Below are 19022 nucleotides of genomic sequence, written 5' to 3' on the forward strand. Positions count from 1 at the left end.
ATAAAATCTAAAAATTGCATACATTCAGAGGTTAGCCTTGTAAATATAACCAATGAATATAAGTAAGGAATTGTCTTGGAGAGGGGAAAAATACCTATTTATTTCATCACGTCCTTGCTTAAATACTGTTTTTATTAGAAAAATATTCATTGTATTACAGTGAAGTGAAGTGAAAGTTGTTCAGTCATGTCTGACTCTTTGCGACCCCGTGTGGAATCCTCCAGGCTAGAATTCTGGAGTGAGTAGCCGTTCCTCTCTCCAGGGGATCTTCCCAACCCAGGGATAGAACCCAGGTCTCCCGCAGACAGATTCTTTACCAGCTGAGCCACAAGGGAAGCCCAGACTATAGAGTGTCAATAATCAAATAGCATGTGTGTTACGGCAGTCATAGGAGGAGTTATTTTCCTACGGAAGTTTGTTTACCATAGACTATAATTTTCCTATGGAAATTTTTTTCCATGGATTATAATATAAGAACTACAGTTCTATAATAAAAAAAATTTTTTTTTAAGAAAGGCAACCAAGTGTCTTTCATCCCAATTAATATGAGAAAGCTCACTTGTCCGTGGCGGAAGGCCACATAAACTTTGATTTTTGACATCTGGTTTCTGGAGGAGGATGAGGTACTGACAAGCATGGAAGCAGCGCAGGGTCTCCATCAGGAATAGGGGGTGAGCTCAGGGCAGGAGGGTAGCATGTGGCGTGTGCAGGGGAGCTGAATGCAAAGACGGGAGAATTGATGGGAAAGAGGGTAGTGGAGGCAGAAAGGAGAGGGGTGGCAGGCGGCGTGTGTCTTCACGTTGAGGAAGTTTCACAGCAGCAGGGAGTGTTGTCCTTGCACAAGTCTGTTCTACCTGGTGACATATCACGGCTGGCTTGGAGGCCTGCCTGGGAGCCATTCCAGGCCACAGTCATTCCTGTCACCTGCTGTGGAAACAGCTGAGGGTCATGAGCGTGGGCACATCGCTGTCCCTTTCTGTCTTGCTTTAGAGAGGAAACACTCATAAGGAAATCCGTCTGGAAGCCATCGGGGTGGGAGCCATTCCAAATTATTTCCAGCACGCATCTCTACAGAGATATTCCCTTAGCTACCTAAGGCTTAATATTACCCAATTTCTGCTTGCATAAAATGTAATTTTAGTATGGAGGTAATAAATTGTTCCTTTTGGAAAATTTGAAAAAGTCACAAAATAGAAGGGAAAAGCTACAGGTAATCCTGCCACACCAAGGAGACATGAACATTTTTATTGTTGCTTAGTCCCTAAGTTGTGTCCGATTCTTTTGAGACCTCATGGACTGTAGCCCGCCAGGCTCCTCTGCCCATGGGACTCTCCAGGCAAGAACACTGGAGTGGGTTGCCATTTCCCTGACCCAGAGATTGAACCCGTGTCTCCTTCTTGGCAGGCAGCTTTTTTACCACTGAACCACCTGGGAAACCCCATGAACATTTTTAGGCAGATTCTTGTCTTTTTTGTTTGCGCTGATCCTCTGGGTTGTGGTGTGATTACAATGTACACAGTTTTTGAGTCTTCCTTGCTTTGTTTATTCACAGGCCTTTTCTATGATGTTGTAAATGCTTGGTAAACATCATTTTTCATAGTTGCCTGATTAAAATCTTTTTGTTCCCAGTGTTCTGGCTATTACAAATGATGCATAATATACATTTTTGTGCATTGAATATATTTTTCTAATTCTATTTCAGAATATTTGCTTAGGATAGATGCCAGGAATAGAATGAGTGGGTTCAAGTGGAAAAACTAATTTTTCAGGCTCTTGATTTGTATTTTTTTTTTCCTGAAATAGTTACATGCCCACCAGCAATAGCTGGTGTCCTTTTCACTCAGTCCTTAATGGCACTGTATATTTTCATTTAAGAGGTTGCTAATTTCATATTCTCTAATCTACTTGAAAGATATTAATGGTAAATCAACAATAAACAAAAAACACAACAAAAATAATAAAACAGGAAAACTTTTCTTGCTTGTGAGCTGTGTGCTCAGTCGTGTCGGACTGTTGGTGACCCTGTGGACTGTAGCTCGCCAGGCTCCTCCGCCCATGGGATTCCCCTGGCAAGAATACTGGAGTGGGTTATGACCATTTCCTTTTCTAGGGGATCTTACCCATCCAGGGATTGAAACCACGTCTCCCGCATCAGCACGCAGATTCTCTACCACTAATCCCACCTGAAAATTGGCCTTTGAACGCTCACTATGGACTAAATACTTGATGTCCCTGAACTCTGGTCTTCTCCCCCTGTTAGGTAGGTGTCAGGTTATGCCTAGTTAACAAACCAGGAAATCCAGGCACGTACGTTAAGTAAACTGGCTCAAGTTTAAGTAGCTGGAATGCATATTTCGAACCTATTTACTAACCTATCAAATCTTCATTCATTTAAAATTAAGATATTTAGGATGTCCCCGATGGTCCAGTGGTTAAGCCTCCATGCTTACAATACAGAGGGTGCAGGTTAGATTCCTGGCTAGCAAACTAAGATTCCCCCATGCTTCGTAGACCAGCTGAAAGAGAAAAAATAAACAAATACATAAATAAAATTGAGATGCTGTCACTATCTTTGCTGACTTTAGTTCATTCCAGATTTTGTCTGGTTTTCCTGTACCTGTATCTGTTTCCTTTATTTTTCTATTTTGCTGTTGGGGGTGGGGAGTGGGGGAGGCTTCACTTAGCCTTTAGAGTTGAAACACCAGCTCTCTGTGAGGTTTCACTGAGTCATCCTCTTCTTAAAGTGATTGTCTCATCTTGATGGTTCTAGAGCCCCATCATACAGGTAATGTAGCGACTTTGTGGTACATGGATCTCTCCAACTAAAGTGTGGGCTCAGCTGGAACAGAAAAAAATGTGCCAAGCCATCCATGCCTGACTTACGGTCATTACAGTTTTTGTCTATTTTTCTCTACCAGTTGACAATTGGAAAAAAAAAAAAAAGCACAACATGAAGGTTGTGAGTTAAGTTTTTGGGGAGCAAAATGAGGACTATAGCCCTGGAGTATCTCAGTTAGGTCTGAGATACTGCTCCAAAGAGGTAGGGGGATGGTCAGGATATAAGTGATTTTCGTGAAGGGGAAGTATGTGCAATCAAGCACAGATGTTTGCAGATTTCTGCTAATCTCATGAAGGTCACTGCTAGTCAGAAGGAGCAGAAGTCACCATGAAGGACTTTAGTACTTTTCTAGATGTGAAAATATACAAGATTTGGGCTTGTAAAAATCAGCTCTTGAAAATATCTAACCATCTGAAGACCTATTCTGCCAGTTTTTCCCAGAGCACAGAGGGCCTCATTCTTGATCCTCACCCTGAATTCCTTTCAGGTGTTGTTGAAGGTCAGCAGCTGCAACAGCTCACAATTTAATCCTTGTAGAGGTAGATGGCCAGTGCCAACTGGTAGGTGACATGGTCCTTCCCTGTCTTTCCTGCTCTGATGAGTCAACTGGAAGGCCTGGTTTCTATCTGTTTTATCTAGATGCTCACCAGCACAGCAATGCTCTTTGCTGGCTGTGATTAGGTTTGTGTACGTGTGCTGTGCTCAGTCATGTCCAGCTCGTTGCAACCACATGGACTGTAACCCACCAGTCTCCTCTGTCCATGGGATTTCCCAGGCAAGAATACTGGAGTGGGTTGCCATTTTCCCCTCCAAAGGGTCTTTCTTATACAGGGATCAAACCTGAGTCGCCTACATCTCCTTGCACTGGCAGGTGGATTCTTTCACCACTGAGCCACCTGGGAAGCCATGGATAGGTTTAGGCCACTCCCAAGTCTCACCCAGACCTGCCTTCTGTCTGTGGACCACCCCTATCGCTGTTTCTGCTACTTAAAATTCTTGCCTCCAAAAGTCTATCGAACAATTCGAAAAATACTGGGGCAATAATTATTTTTAAAAGTTCTTCAGATGACTTTAATGCAACAGGACAGAGGATCCTTCTCTGGATGTTTTGGTTTGGTAGCTTGGCTGCAAAATGGATGCTTTGGAATTCCTGGCCCTCATTCTGTTGTGCTTTCTAGAGAAAGCCTTCTGTGCAGTTCGATCAAAGATCAACCATTCCATCTCTCTGCAAGTGCCTGTCAATAAAGCAGAAAAGAAAATTAAGAAATTAAAAAGGTGTTAGAAATGAACTAAGCATGATGACAATACCAGTAATAATAAAACTAATGTTTATTGACTATATTATGTGCCAGACACTGTATCTCCATTATATCTTTTACTCTGAGGCTGGTCTTATGAAATAGAGGATTATTATTTTCATTTTATAAATGATTGTATGATTTAGAAACATTAACTTATTTGATTAAGATGACACAACTAGTGAGTCTGGAAGCAGGACTTCAGAGAGGCAGCTCGACTTCCAGTTGACATAACCAACCGTGACAGAATGCTGGGGTGGCGGGGGGTGGGGGAGGGGCAGGATTTATGGGAAGAAATAGCCTAACCCTAGATCTCTAATGTTTAAACAGCAAATACAAATAAGAAACCAGCAGAAGACTGGTATTATAATAAACTTTGTTTCTATAGCTATACACAAAGAAAAACTCACCTTCTTTTTTCAAGTATCCATGAAATGCTTACAGAATGTGTTCAATTCTGGGCCAAAAATAAAATGTTGAAAACCAGAAACTATGCGAGCTATATTTACAGATGAAAATAAACTCTAAAATTAGCAGATTTTAGTAGTACAAAAAATCAATAATTCTCTCCAAACTCAATCTCTATTTAAAAATACACAATTCAAAACAATTCCTAAGAGAGAGAATTATAAGTAGAAGAATAATTGCATGTAATACAAGAACAATGGAGGCTATATATTAAAAATAGTATTTTCTAGATTCTATATATATGCACTAATATACTTGTTTTAACACAACATTATAAAGCAACTGTATTCCAATAAAAATTTAAAAGATAAAAACAATATTTTGATATGCAGCCAGATAAGCCAGATAAACATGTTATCCAGCACTGTGATGTTGGAGAAGACTCTTGAGGGTCTCTTAGACTGCAAGAAGATCCAACCAGTCCATCCTAAAGGAAATCAGTCCTGAATATTCATTGGAAGGACTGATGCTGAAGCTGAAGCTCCAATACTTTGGCCACCTGATGCAAAGAACTGATTCATTAGAAAAGACCCTGATGCTGGGAATGATTGAAGGTGGGAGAAGGGGACGATAGAGGATGAGACGGTTGGGATCATCTACTCAATGGACATGAGTCTGAGCAAGCTCCAGGAGTTGGTGATGGACAGGGAAGTTGGGCATGCTGCAGTCCATGGGGTTGCAAAGAGTCAGACATGACTGAGAGACTGGACTGAGCTGAACTGAAGCACGTTATATCTAAAGATAGGCAAAAAACTATCTTAAGAGTTAAATTTTTTTTAGCAAGAAAGAAAATAAATAATCACAACACTGAACTATTTCTTCTAAGATGATAAAAAAATTTAAGTTACCTTTGATTACCTAATTAGGCTGCTGAATGCATGAACTTCATCCATATCTTTCTAATGGAATGGGATAGAAAGGAAATATCATGTGAGACCATAGCTAAAAGCTAAGCAGAATACTATAAAATACTTTTTTTTTTTTTTTGCTTTTCCCTTATTTATGTAACTGGTAATCTCCTTATAGAAGTCACCTAAATGGGCCTGACACTGAGAAAAGCAGGATTATCTGCCATATTGCATTCTGAGTTCTTTGAAATGATTGTAAATTGGTGTATCAATTATGCTGATAAACGCCAGGTTTCAAACATTAAACAACTAATCTATACTTATTAAGATCTCTCAGCAGTTTAATTTCTAAACCCACCTTAGGTGAGTATTCTTATTCATTTGTATCAATTTGTGCCTATGTGTTTGAATACCTATATGCAGAAAATATTTCATCCATTCTTGGTCTGATCTTCTTTTCTCTTCCATGAAATTCTATTAGCTTACAGCATTCTAATCACATTTGCAATTATCTTAAGCACCCTAATGCAGTGTCAGGCACTGATAATTTCATTAATTTCACTCAATATGCAGAAATCATTAATTTAACATTCACATACTTAATTGTCTATACTTTCCAACGTTTTTCCTCCCACTGTACATTTTCTCCTATTTCATCATTGCTAGCAATACTCTTCCCCTTTGCTCATGTGTGATGACCTTTTATTAAAAGTTAATCTTTTCCCTGCATTTTCAGGATATTAGGTTAATATTGTACCTTCCTGTCAGCATCTGGGTTTCATTTTAGCTGGGAGAATATCATTGTCCTGATTTCATGTCTTGTACTTTAAATTGCTGATTGATTTTTCCCAAAGGCTTGTATTTTCTATCTTGTATCACCGTCAAGTGTGTGAGTGTATGTGTGTTTTATCTCCACTCCTGAAGAGTGAGTGTCCACGTATGCCTTATTGTGGTTTTCCCTTGGCTTATATACTTCATATGTATGTATATATACAGTACAGTACTTTGCACATATCAACTGTTCAATAAACACATTAAACGAGAAAACAAATGGTGCCTTTATTTATCTTTTGCAAGCAAATTCCTTACTCTCATTTTTGCTTTCCTTGACTTGCATATAACCTCCCTATTATAGGCACCTTTGTGGAAGATGTGTTCTTTCAAAAAAAATGAATTTATTTATGGCTGGGCTGGGTCTTCATCGCTGCACAAGGACTTTCTCTAGTTGGGGTGCATGGTCTCATGCCGATGGCTTCTCTTGATGCAGAGTGCAGGCTCTGGGATATGCAGGCTTCAGCCCCTGTGCTGCACAGGCTTAGCTTCTCTGCGGCATATGGGATCTTCCTGGACCAGGAGTCAAACCCATGTTTCTGCACTGGCAGGCAGATTCTTAACCACTGGACCACCAGGCAAGTCTGGTGCCCTTATCTGTTGCAAGCAAGTTCTCTATTCTCATTTTTGCTTTCCTTAACTTACTCTTCTTACTACAGGCACTTTTGTGGAAGATGTATTCCTATAAGGTCTGACCACTCTGTACCAGAAGTATTACCAATATTATTCCTAGATAAAAATTTAAGTTATTTTGAAGTTCAATTTGGGACTCTGTAAAATCAGAAAGAGGATATACAAATAACCATATCTAGTTTTCTCAACAATAAATTCAAACTTTCCTTAGTCCCAACCACCACTTCAGCTTAGATTTTACAGACATTTTATATAGTTTAATGTTTGTCAGTGATTTCTTAGGAAGACTTCACCACTTGTGTAATTTCTTTACCCTTATGACCTCTCCCTTGATTTGAAATTGTATTTTTACCCATCCAAGAGCTTCCCTGGTGGCTCAGATGGTAAAGAATCTGCCTGAAATGCAGGAGATCCAGGTTCAATCCCTGGCTCAGGAAGATCCCTTAGAGAAGGAAATGGTTACCCACTCCAGTATTCTTGCCTGGAGAATCCCATGGACAGAGAAGTCTCGTGGGCTACAGTCCATGAAGTCACAAAGAGTCAGACACAACTGAGCGACTAACACTAGTGTTAATTAAGTGGCTACAAGTTGGACTCAGAAACGCAGCCAGCATAACTGGTCTTAAATGATGAAGGAGGGACAAACTCAGAAAGTACACAAAATCTGATGTGTTAACATGCTCATAGTATCCATGTATCCACAGGGCTGAACATTTGTGTTCTGTGGCGCACTGATGTGATGCCATAATTTGTACTGCTCACGAATATGACTCTCAGATTCTCCTATCCACATGGTCATGTTCGAGCAAGCTTTGTCCCTGTTTGCATTTATCAGAGGCAGTAAAATGAACTTGTTTTAGCTCTTCACACTCTGCTCTGTCCTAAGGGTCTCAGAGATTTATCACAAGCTCCGATTAATGTATAGTTTTAACCTACTCAAGATTCTGAGGCTCACCCCAGTAGTTGGTTGCTAAGAAATATTGTGATGATTTTATCCAGACAGACTCTTCTGAGACAGACACGTAACATCCCTACCCATGGAATGTGTCTTTCTGTAACTTCATTAATTCTTCCTGTGAGTTTTTCTGCTCCAGTTCTCCTGTGCACTCCAATACTGGCCCCTCAAATAAACCCAGTCCGATTCCCTGGAATTATCTTTTTTCCATTAAGGCAGAACAAGTAGAGGAAGAATTATGGGTTACCTAATCAGATTTTCCCAGATCTATGTGAAATTCATCTGTTTCATTCTGTCTCTTTGCTATCTTTTTTTTTTCTTGGTAATTCAAACTGATTTCCAATTCTCTGTTGAACTGTATGTTATTCAGCTCTCTATACAAAGTGAAATTTATGTACTGCTATGTACTTGCCCTTTTTGTTTTTCCAATAGGTACGTATAACTTACTGTTGTGCTTATAGAATAATTTACATGAAGGACATTTAGCTACTCACAGGGATCTTCTGATATTAGGAAAGATTATTTCCACTGGGCTCCTTTGGAAGAGGAAATATTCTCTAAAACATATCTCATCCTCTGTGGTAGACTCTATTCTTGTTCAGCAAATATTCTCTCTCCCTTCTCCTGACATGGGAAGAATAGAATATTCCTGTTGGGCTTGAACACATGACATGGTTAATAAGGCGTGAACAGATGTGACAGTTCAGTTCAGTCGCTCGGTTGTGTCTGACTCTTTGCAACCCCATGGACGGCAGCATGCCAGGCCTCCCTGTCCATCACCAACTCCCGGAGCTTGCTTAAACTCATGTCCATCGAATTGGTGATGCCATCCAACCATCTCATCTTCTGTCGTCCCCTTCTCCTCCTGCCTTCTATCTTTCCCACCATGAATCCATTTGTCACTTTCACTGTATACTCATAAGGGATTTGATTTAGGTCATACCTGAATGGTCTAGTGGTTTTCCCTACGTTCTTCAATTTAAGTCTGTATTTCACAATAAGGAGTTTATAATCTGAGCCACAGTCAGCTCCTGGTCTTGTTTTTGCTGACTGTATAGATCATTAAATGATCTCTGTTCATTTCCAAGGCAAATCATTCAACATCACAGTAAGCCAAGTCTATGCCCAACTAGCAATGCTGAAGAAGCTGATGGTGAATGGTTCTATGAAGACCTACAAGACTTTTTAGAACTAACACCCAAAAAAGATGTCCTTTTCAATATAAGGGACTGGAATGCAAAAGTAGGAAGTCAAGGGATTCCTGGGGTAACAGACAAATTTGGCCTTGGAGTACAAAATGAAGCAGGGCAAAGACTAACAGTTTTGCCAAGAGAACACACTGTCATAGCAAACACCCTCTTCCAACAACACAAGAGAAGACTACACGTGGACATCACCAGATGGTCGACACCGAAATCAGATGTGACAGTATGCATGTTTACATCCTTCTGCTTGGACTGCTGGGCACTGTAGTGAAGAAATACACCTTAGGTAGTAGCTGATCTCTCATTCTGAGACTTTGAGTAAGAAGACTTGTGGGGTAGTTCTGAACCAGACTTGTTGCCTGTAGAAAGTTGATATAACTGACCTGCAAACCAGGTCAGAATGTGGAGAAATACAATGGCTGTAAGCCTCTGAGATTTGGGGTTGCTTCTTTGAAAAAAAAAAAAGTCAAAATATAGTTGATTTACAACATTGTGTCAATTTCTGCTGGACAGCAGAGTGACCCAGCTATACATACACTTATATGCTTTTTCATAGTCTTTTCCATTATGGAATTCTCCAGGCAAGAATAGTGGAGTGGGTAGCCATTCCCTTCTCCAGAGGATCTTCCCAACTCAGGGATCAAACCTGAGTCTCCTGAATTAAAGGCAGATTCTTTACCATCTGAGCCACCAGGGAAGCCCAGCAATACTGGAGTGGGTAGCCTATCCCTTTTTCAGGGGATCTTCTGGACCCAGGAATCGAACCAGGGTCTCTTTCATTGCAGGCAGATTTTATACAGATGGACTTTTTTTTTTTTTTTAATCTCGCTGTGGCATACAGGATCTCAGCTCCCCAACCAAGGATGGAGCCTGTGCTCCCTGCAGTAGAATCGCAGACTCTTGGCCATTGACCACCACGTAAGTCCCCTGGGGTTGCTTCTTAGGAAGCATTTTTGTAAGGAACGTTTGCCCAGTGGCAGTTCAGAATTGTTGTGGCTCATTGATCGCTGTGTCTCTCCTGTTTTTCACCTTTTTGAATGGTACAGTTTATTGCTGTCATCCTGCTCTCTTTTCACCTTTATATGATATATGTGTGTGTGGGGGGAGGGTGTATGTGGTCAAAAGAGGATATAAATAGGTTTTGTTTTCCGCTTATAAGTGAAATCAAATCTTTCAAGAGAAATCAAATCTGGACCTGCTGCAGATGCTAGTACAAGATCCTGAATTTCAAATCAGATGCCCTTTGGAGTTCCTGCCTCCGGAAGTGTATGAGTTTATTTTGAATGCAGAAAGAAGGTCCATCGATAGTTAAGACTGAGAGGGTAGACTCTGGTGAGCTCTGCTCCCCTCCACTGACATCCCAAATCCATTCCCCAAAGCACAGTGGGCTGGGAAATGTGGACGGCGGGGTGCCAGGTCTCCATAGGCTCCCCACTTCCCCCCTCTGTTGGCCCAGTTGCCCCCTCCCCCAAGACCCCTCTGTTCCATCTAAGACTGAGCTGGTGAAGAAAGTGCCCAACATTTCTCCACTGGCAAACATTTACTCTCTGCTTATCCACCCCTACAGGAAGAAAATACTGCTGAGCCCCATGGATGTCAGCTTGGCCATGTGGCCATATGACTCACTAAACACAGTATAGGGAGGGATACTGTACCAGTTATAAGGAAGGCTTTACGAAACACTGAAGGTTTCTGACAGCCTTCCTATACTCCAGCCCTTATCCTGGTAATAGCGTGCCCTGGATAGAAGCCACTCACACTACTGTGGAGTGAGAAGGACCAGGCATATAAAGCTGATCCAAACCAGCAGAGCAACCATCACCAACGCACAGAACTGAGAGTGAAGAAAAAGTGTCAGCTGTCGCCATCAACTGAGCTTTAGAAGACGTTTCTTTATGCAGCTCCATTGCAGCAAAAGCTGCCTTGATAAGCTTCTGATGAAAAGAGGGGCTAATGTCCATATGTAGCTAGCATCTGAGCTAATCATCTTTCTGTCCAGACAGTTACATGCAGAAAATATCTAACTCAATGAAGGATTATTCTAGGCAGGACTTCCCTGGATATTCCGTGGTTAAGAGTCCACTCTTCCACTTCAGGGGGCACAGGTTCAATCCCTGTTTGGGGAACTAAGATCCCATGTGTGTGGCCAAAAGCAAACTAACCAACAAACAAGTGACAACAGTAAAAGAATTATTCAGGAAAGCATTGAGTAAACTGGGCTTCCCTCGAGGCTCAGTGGTAAAGAATCTGCCTGCAATGCAGGAAACCCAGGTTCGATCTCTGGGTCGGGAAGACCCCCTGGAAAAGGGAACAGCTACCCACTCCTGGAGGATCGCATAGACAGAGAAGCCTGGTGGTCTACGGTCCATGGGGTCGCAAAGAGCTGGACATGACTGAGCGACTAAGTACACGCACACATTGAATAAATTTATGGCCCAAGAATTTATGGCACAGTTCAATAATAATGCCAAAGATAATAATGTGAAATTTAGGGCAAACATGAAAATTTTGAATATGTTTAGTTTCTGATGAATTATATCTCTAAGACACATAATTAGACATATTTTTGTGTATTAGGATATAGGCAGAGTAAAAGATCAATATCAAGGCAAAAGGTAAACATCCCTGGAAAGAAGAATTTAGGGACATCCTAAATTCTTAGGAACACAGAGGCGTGTTCCAAACTAATTCTGCTATCTAACATGCACGGGGGATGCATGAAAAAACTCTGGCTGAGGTCCACTGGTATATTTTTCCATCTATGCATGTACAATGGGATACAGCCTGAGCCTGCCTCATAAGGCAATGAGCGCTAGTCCAGGTAGAGGTAACCTGAACTTCCAACAGATTTCTAGAATTAGATCCAGAACATTAATCATTCATGACCTTGTAAACATGGTGCCTTTGGGCTATTCACCAGATTGCTCCGTAAAGAGTGACCACAAGCTTCTTTCTAGGGATGTTTACCTTGATATTGACCTTTCAGTCTAACTGCTTATATCCTAATACACAGAAATATGTCTAATTATGTGTCTTATGGATATGATTCATCAGAAACTAAACATATTCAAAATTTTCATGATTTGCCCTAAATTTTACATTATTATCTTTGGCACTATTATTGAACTGTGCCATAAATTCTTAGAAAAGTTGAAAGGAAGCTTAATGCATGAAGTCTAGATAATTATTATAAAATCAACAAATATATATATATTTACATGCAAATTTATAAATTTATTGAAAGGCAATATGAAGAATATTCAAATTTCAATAATAACAGCAGGCTTGCCAGAGGTAGGGAGTGGGCGTGAGAGAAACGGATGAAATAGGTCAGAGGGTTAAAAACAGAAATCTGTTAAATGAATGAACATATTGGCTGAACAGTAATCTGTATCATCTCATTAAAAAACAAGGGTGAATCTCCTTCTAGTAGATTTTTATTTCTTCTGTATCTTGTCGTCAGAATATCGAAGCATGTCCAGTTTGTTTGCAGGAAACTCTGCTGTGAGAATTAGTGACCTGAAATAAACAGACTGCTAGATATTTCTCCAGTGAAAATGGGTTTATTTGGGATCGGCAGAGAAATGCAATTTGGGGTCTGCAGGCACAGTCAACCAAGTGTGATTGCTCCACAGGACAAGGAAAGGAGAACAGTTTTATAGAGAGAAAAAAGCAGTTGGCAGGGCTCTAGTAAACAGAGTCAGTGACTTTTCCTTGGCTGAGTTCTTGCCAGGAAAAAAGAGGTGTCTTTCTTCTTCCCTTTGGGTTCAGCTAACTTCACACGGGCTTGAGAGCTCCCCCTTCTGGCATCGCAGCTCTATTTAACTGGGGCTTATTTTTTTCACACAGTCTACTTGAAATTCAATGAATGATCAGAGAACTATTAATCTTGAAATAATGATGCTAGTTTACTTGTTTGCTATACAAAAGTGTTGTTCTTTTTGTTATGTATGAGTAATATGAAATTAAAATTTCAATATTTAACACAGTTTAGCATCAACAGTCCTGTTATAATTAATTCAATGAGTAGCAAAACCTTGCATCCATTAGAGAACAAGAAAATTAAATGGTGATTATAGCAGAAACATGTTGAAAATACAGAGTAGAATCTCAAAACTTTGCATAAAACCCTTAATGCTGATAAGAAGAGTTCTGAAAGTCTGGCATATAAAGTTAAGGACTTTGTAAAAATTTGTTCTATGTAACAGATACAGCCAATAATACGTATCTTCAAGTTCTCATCCTTACAATAGTTGCCAAAAATACTAAGTAACCAGAATCAACTTTCAAGGGATATATGTGAGACCTGATAAACAAATATAAAAATATCTTAAAATTTTTATTGATGGAAATAAAAGGAGAATTGAATTACTGGAGAGGTTAAAACGTGTTCTTAACTGGTAAGTTTAAACAATTAAAATTTTTCCCAGATGAATTTTTTAATGGAAAGCTTAAAGGCTTGTTTTCTCCCCTGAAATTTGAAAAAGTAAAATAATACGGTGGCATAAATACCCAAGAAATTTTTGAAAAGGAACAGCAATGGAAGGTATTGATGTACATTACAAAATTAAAATAATTAGAATAATATCCTGCTAGAACAGAAATCATTAGACAGATCAATGAAGTAAAGGGCATAGAAACAGCCTCCATATACACGAGCTTGCCTGAGTGCTGAGTTGCTTTGGTTGCCTCTTCAGTCATGTCTGACTCTTTGAGACCCTATGGGCTGTAGCCTACCAGGCTCCTCTGCCCATGGGATTTCCCAGGCAAGAATACTGGAGTGGGTTGTCATTCCCTCCTCCAGGGGATCTTCGCAATCCAGGGATCAAACTGGCATCTCCTGTACGACAGGTGGATTCTTTACCACTGAGCCACTGGGAAAACCCACACATAAGTTTATTATCTGATAAAGAAGTCATTTCACATTACTGGGTGGGAAGGAAGTAAAAGCTGCTGGCACAACTAATTAAATATTTAGAAAAAACTAAATCTTCATTATACTAAGAAAAAATTCTAGATAGATTCAAAAGCTATATGTGAAAAGCAAAGTATAGAAGAACATTTATTTAGGTTATTTAAGAACAAAGATTTTTCTTAGCAAAAGGCAATGGATGAGATTTGACTACATGGAAATAAAAATGAACATGTCAGAAATTGAGAAAGAAAATATAAAAAATATATGCAACAAGGATCAAAGCACTTTTTAATTAGGCTGTTCAAATAAAAAAGACAGCACTCAAAAAATGTAGAAAAATGATCTCACATATTTCAAGTTGCTAATAAGCAGAATATTCAATCACAGCCAACAGTACAAATTAAAACAAAAATTAGATACTACTTTTTTCCCATCAAGTGATTTTAGAATTGGTAACAATGATGCCTTGAAATTTGTACACTGCTGACAGAGAAACTGGTACAGCCTTGCAGGAAATACATGCCCAAACCCATTAAGAGATTAAAATCAATTCATATCCTCTCATTCAATGATTTCAGTTAAATATATGGAAAAGATCTATTTATCAAGTTCATTGCTGCTGCTGCTTAATCACTTCAGTCATGTTCTTTACCACTGAGCCAGCCACCAGGGAAGCCCCATCAAGTTCATCACAGCATGGTTCATAATAGAGGGGGTAAACAAACGAATGCTCAGCAATAATAACATAACTAAATGAATTGTGGTCCCTCCAGATGACTGACTGCTATGAAACTAATAATAATTATTAGAGAACATTTTATGTGGTTCCATAATCTTAATATGTGAAAGTTAAGACACAGAATTGTATATAGAGCTTACTTACCTATATATTATAGTGCTATTTATCCCTATCTGTCCATTTGTCCAGAATATCACTGAGAGATACAATTCTTAAAATTTTGTTATACTTTTCTGTAATTTCCAAATCCTTTAGTGAATTGCTCCGTAGCAAGTAGGCAGGTTTTCTCACTGCTACTTAGATATGCAAATATCAAAACAAATTTTATGTTCATTCCTTAATCTATTTGCTTATTTCTTTATTACTGCATCTTCTTCCTTACATGCTCCCCTTCCTACTGGACAGCCGAGGAGCTCAACTTTGTTAATTGACAGTATCTCAGTGTCTTCTTTTTTAAACGATTTCCTTTAGTTCATAGCGATGAGGTGAAAACTCAAGTTTTCAGAGTTGAGCCTTCCATCTTTCTTGTTCCCAAGATGAGTCTTGATGTCTGGGTTAGGAGGGTCTTGTGTCCTCAGCGGGGGATGAAGAACAGTCTTGAATCTTCAGTCTGTTGAGATGCTGCAGGGTCTTGCCTCTTTTAAGTGATAACTGGGTGAGTCTGTTGATGACAGTCTCTGGAAGATGGTGATCCCTGCCTGTCTCACCTCATGCTGCTGTCTGTTGCTGATAAACAGCCCAGGAGCTTGTTTTCTTTCAACTGGTCGGCGCCCTGTTCCTGATTTCTTCTCTTAGAAGTGTTATATAACCTTGAGGTCTGCATAAAGTTGCCATTCAACACCCACTCCCTAGCAATAACACCTCAGCTTCTTCCCTACTATAAGGACATGTGCCTTGCTCCTCAGACAAGTATCATCAGCTACTTTCCACATCCCTTCACAGAGTGAATGGGAGTTTCCAGATGATTTCCATGCAGTGCAGGAACCAGGAAAGTCCCCGAGGAGATCAATGCAGGCCCTCTCTTTGCCAAACTTTATCTTAGCACTTATTTTACCATTTGTTATATAAGTGTGGGCTTCCCAGGTGGCTCAGATAATAAAGAATCTGCCTGCAATGTGGGAGGCCTGGGCTTGATCCCTGGGTTTGGGAAGATCCCCTGGAGGAGGGCGTGGCAACGCACTCCAGTATTCTTGCCTGGAGAATTCCATGGATGGAGGAGCTTGGCAGGCTATAGTCCATGCAGTCACAAAGAGTCAGACACAACTGAAGCAACTCAGCACACGTGAATACAAGTGTGGGGTCGGCCAGGAGAAGTAGTCTAATCCCAAAGTCCCAAAGGACAAGTGGAATTCAGAAAAATAAAGAACAGTTTTGAATAAGAAAATATAAACTCTGACATTTCATAAATATAAAATATGCTTAATACTTTAATGGTGGGATGCTGTTATTTTTGATCTTGTTTAAACTGCACTGTAAATTAATCTCCTTACAGATTTTCATCTCAACATTGCATTTATTAGTCCTGTCTAGGTTCAGAATGATATGAAGTCTCACATATTTCAGTAAGCGTGATCAACTTAAACTGGTTTGCCTGGAACTTCACCAGCTTGGGGCTTCCCAGGAGGTGCTAGTGGTAAAGAGCACACTTGCCAGTGCAGAGGGCATAAGAGACTCAGGCTCAATCCCTAGGTCAAGAAGATCCCGGAAGGAGGGCATGGTAACCCCTCCAGCATTCTTGCCTAGAGAATCCCATGAATAGAGAAGCTTGGCGGGCTGGTATAGTGGAGGATATACCAGCTTCGGATGAAATATTCCTAATTTTAATCGTAATTGTGATATCTTCTGTGTGATATTAGAGAAGTCACAATCTCTTAGAATGTAATTTGTCTCATCTATCCAGTGGCCTTTATAACTTGTTGTGAAGAACTGATGGGGAAACTAGAAATAATATATGGAAAGTGCTTCACTCAGGACCCGGTATATACTGTGCTCAATAAAAGTGGGCCCCTTGGTTTGCAATGTTAGGTTCTTATTAAGGCTTTGGTAATGCTCCTCCTCCAAAATGTACTCAAGGTAAGATCTGTCTTCAGTATACTTTGGTAGGAAACTCAATACCTGTTCTAGCACCAGGTATTCAGTAAATGTAGCATTTAAGACACAGACCCAATTACTGACTTCCTTTTCAGTTGCTTTAGTTGCTAAGTCATGTCCAACTCTTCTGCAACCCCATGAATGGGCTTCCCAGCTGCTGCCAGTAGTAAAGAACTCACCTGTCGATTCAGGAGACATAGGAGATGGGGGTTCAATCCCTGGGTTGGGATGATCCCCTGAAGAAGGAAATGGCAACCCACTCCTGTATTCTTGCCTGGGGAATCCCACGGACAGAGGAGCTGCAGTCCCTGGGGTCGCATAGAGTCGGACACGACTGAAGTGACTTAGCACGCACACATGGACTGCAGCCTGCCAGGCTCCTCTGTCCATGGGATTTCCCAGGCAAGAATACTGGAGTGGGGTGCCATTTCCTTCTACAGGAGATCATCCCAACCCAGAGGATTGAACCAGTATCTCTTGCCTTGGCAGGCAGATTCTTTACCATGGAGCCACCCAGCGAAGCCCCAAGTCCTTTTCAGAACTGTTAGCCATTTCTATGATGTGAGTGGTTATAGCAAACTAATATGGGCAAGTGTTTCAAAAGGAAGAACAGTGCACTCTTCAAAGGTGGTTATTATTTCACCACAGTGGTTGCTGTAGCCGAACCCATTGGACAGGAATTTCCTTTAGCCCCAGTGTCCTGGTAAAACAAAACAAAGCAGGGTTAGAACATAATAGTGTCAATCAGTTCAGTTCAGTTCAGTTGCTCAGTCGTGTCCGACTCTTTGCGACCCCATGAATTGCAGCACGCCAGGCCTCCCTGTCCATCACCAACTCCCAGAGTTCACCCAGACTCACGTCCATCGAGTCAGTGAGGCCATCCAGCCATCTTGTCCTCTGTCGTCCCCTTCTCCTCCTGCCTCCAATCCCTCCCAGCATCAGAGTCTTTTCCAATGAGTCAACTCTTCGCATGAGGTGGCCAAAGTACTGGAGTTTCAGCTTTAGCATCATTCCTTCCAAAGAAATCCCAGGGCTGATCTCCTTCAGAATGGACTGGTTGGATCTCCTTGCAGTCCAAGGGACTCTCAAGAGTCTTCTTCAACACCACAGTTCAAAGGCATCAATTCTTCGGCGCTCAGCCTTCTTCACAGTCCAACTCTCACATCCGTACATGACCACAGGAAAAACCATAGCCTTGACTAGACGGACCTTTGTTGGCAAACTAATGTCTCTGCTTTTGAATATGCTATCTAGGTTGGTCATAACTTTTCTTCCAAGGAGTAAGAGTCTTTTAATTTCATGGCTGCAGTCACCATCTGCAGTGATTTTGGAGCCCCAAAAAATAAAGTCTGACACTGTTTCCCCATCTATTTGTCATGAAGTGATGGGACCGGATGCCATGATCTTAGTTTTCTGAATGTTGAGCTTTAAGCCAGCTTTTTCACTCTCCACTTTCACTTTCATCAAGAGGCTTTTTAGTTCCTCTTCACTTTCTGCCATAAGGGTGGTGTCATCTGCATATCTGAGGTTATTGATATTTCTCCCGGCAATCTTGATTCCAGCTTGTTTCTTCCAGTCCAGTGTTTCTCATGTGTCAATCAAGGAAATGCTTATTGGATATAGGATGCACACCTGAACACCTGAGTGCTGATTGGAGCGGCTGGAAGTGATATGTGGGCTGCTGCTGCTACTTCTGCTAAGTCGTTTCAGTTGTGTCCAACCCTGTGTGACCCCCATAGATGGCAGCCAACCAGGCTTCCTTGTCCCTGGGATTCTCCAGGCAAGAACACTGGAGTGGGTTGCCATTTCCTTCTCCAATGCATGAAGGTGAAAAGTGAAAATGAAGTTGCCCAGTTGTGTCTGACTCTTAGCGACCCCAGGGACTGCAGCCCACCAGGCTCCTCTGTCCATGGGATTTTCCAGGCAAGAGTACTGGGGTGGGGTGCCATTGCCTTCTTCAATATGTGGGCTAAACGGTATACATGAGCGCAAGTCCATAGAATTCTCCAATGGTCAGTAAGCAGGTAAGTAGTGTGCTTCGGGGAGGAGCTAAGAGAGGAGATAAGGTGTTCACTTCCTTGTGTCTTTGATCTTGGGTATGTCCCCTGCCGCCTTACTGACTGGGGTTTATATTAAAACAAAGACTGAACTTCCCTGGGGGTCCAGTGGCTGAGACTCTGCCCTCCCAATGCAGGGAGCC

Source organism: Budorcas taxicolor, chromosome 24 (genome assembly GCF_023091745.1).
Source record: "Budorcas taxicolor isolate Tak-1 chromosome 24, Takin1.1, whole genome shotgun sequence".
Taxonomy (NCBI): domain Eukaryota; kingdom Metazoa; phylum Chordata; class Mammalia; order Artiodactyla; family Bovidae; genus Budorcas; species Budorcas taxicolor.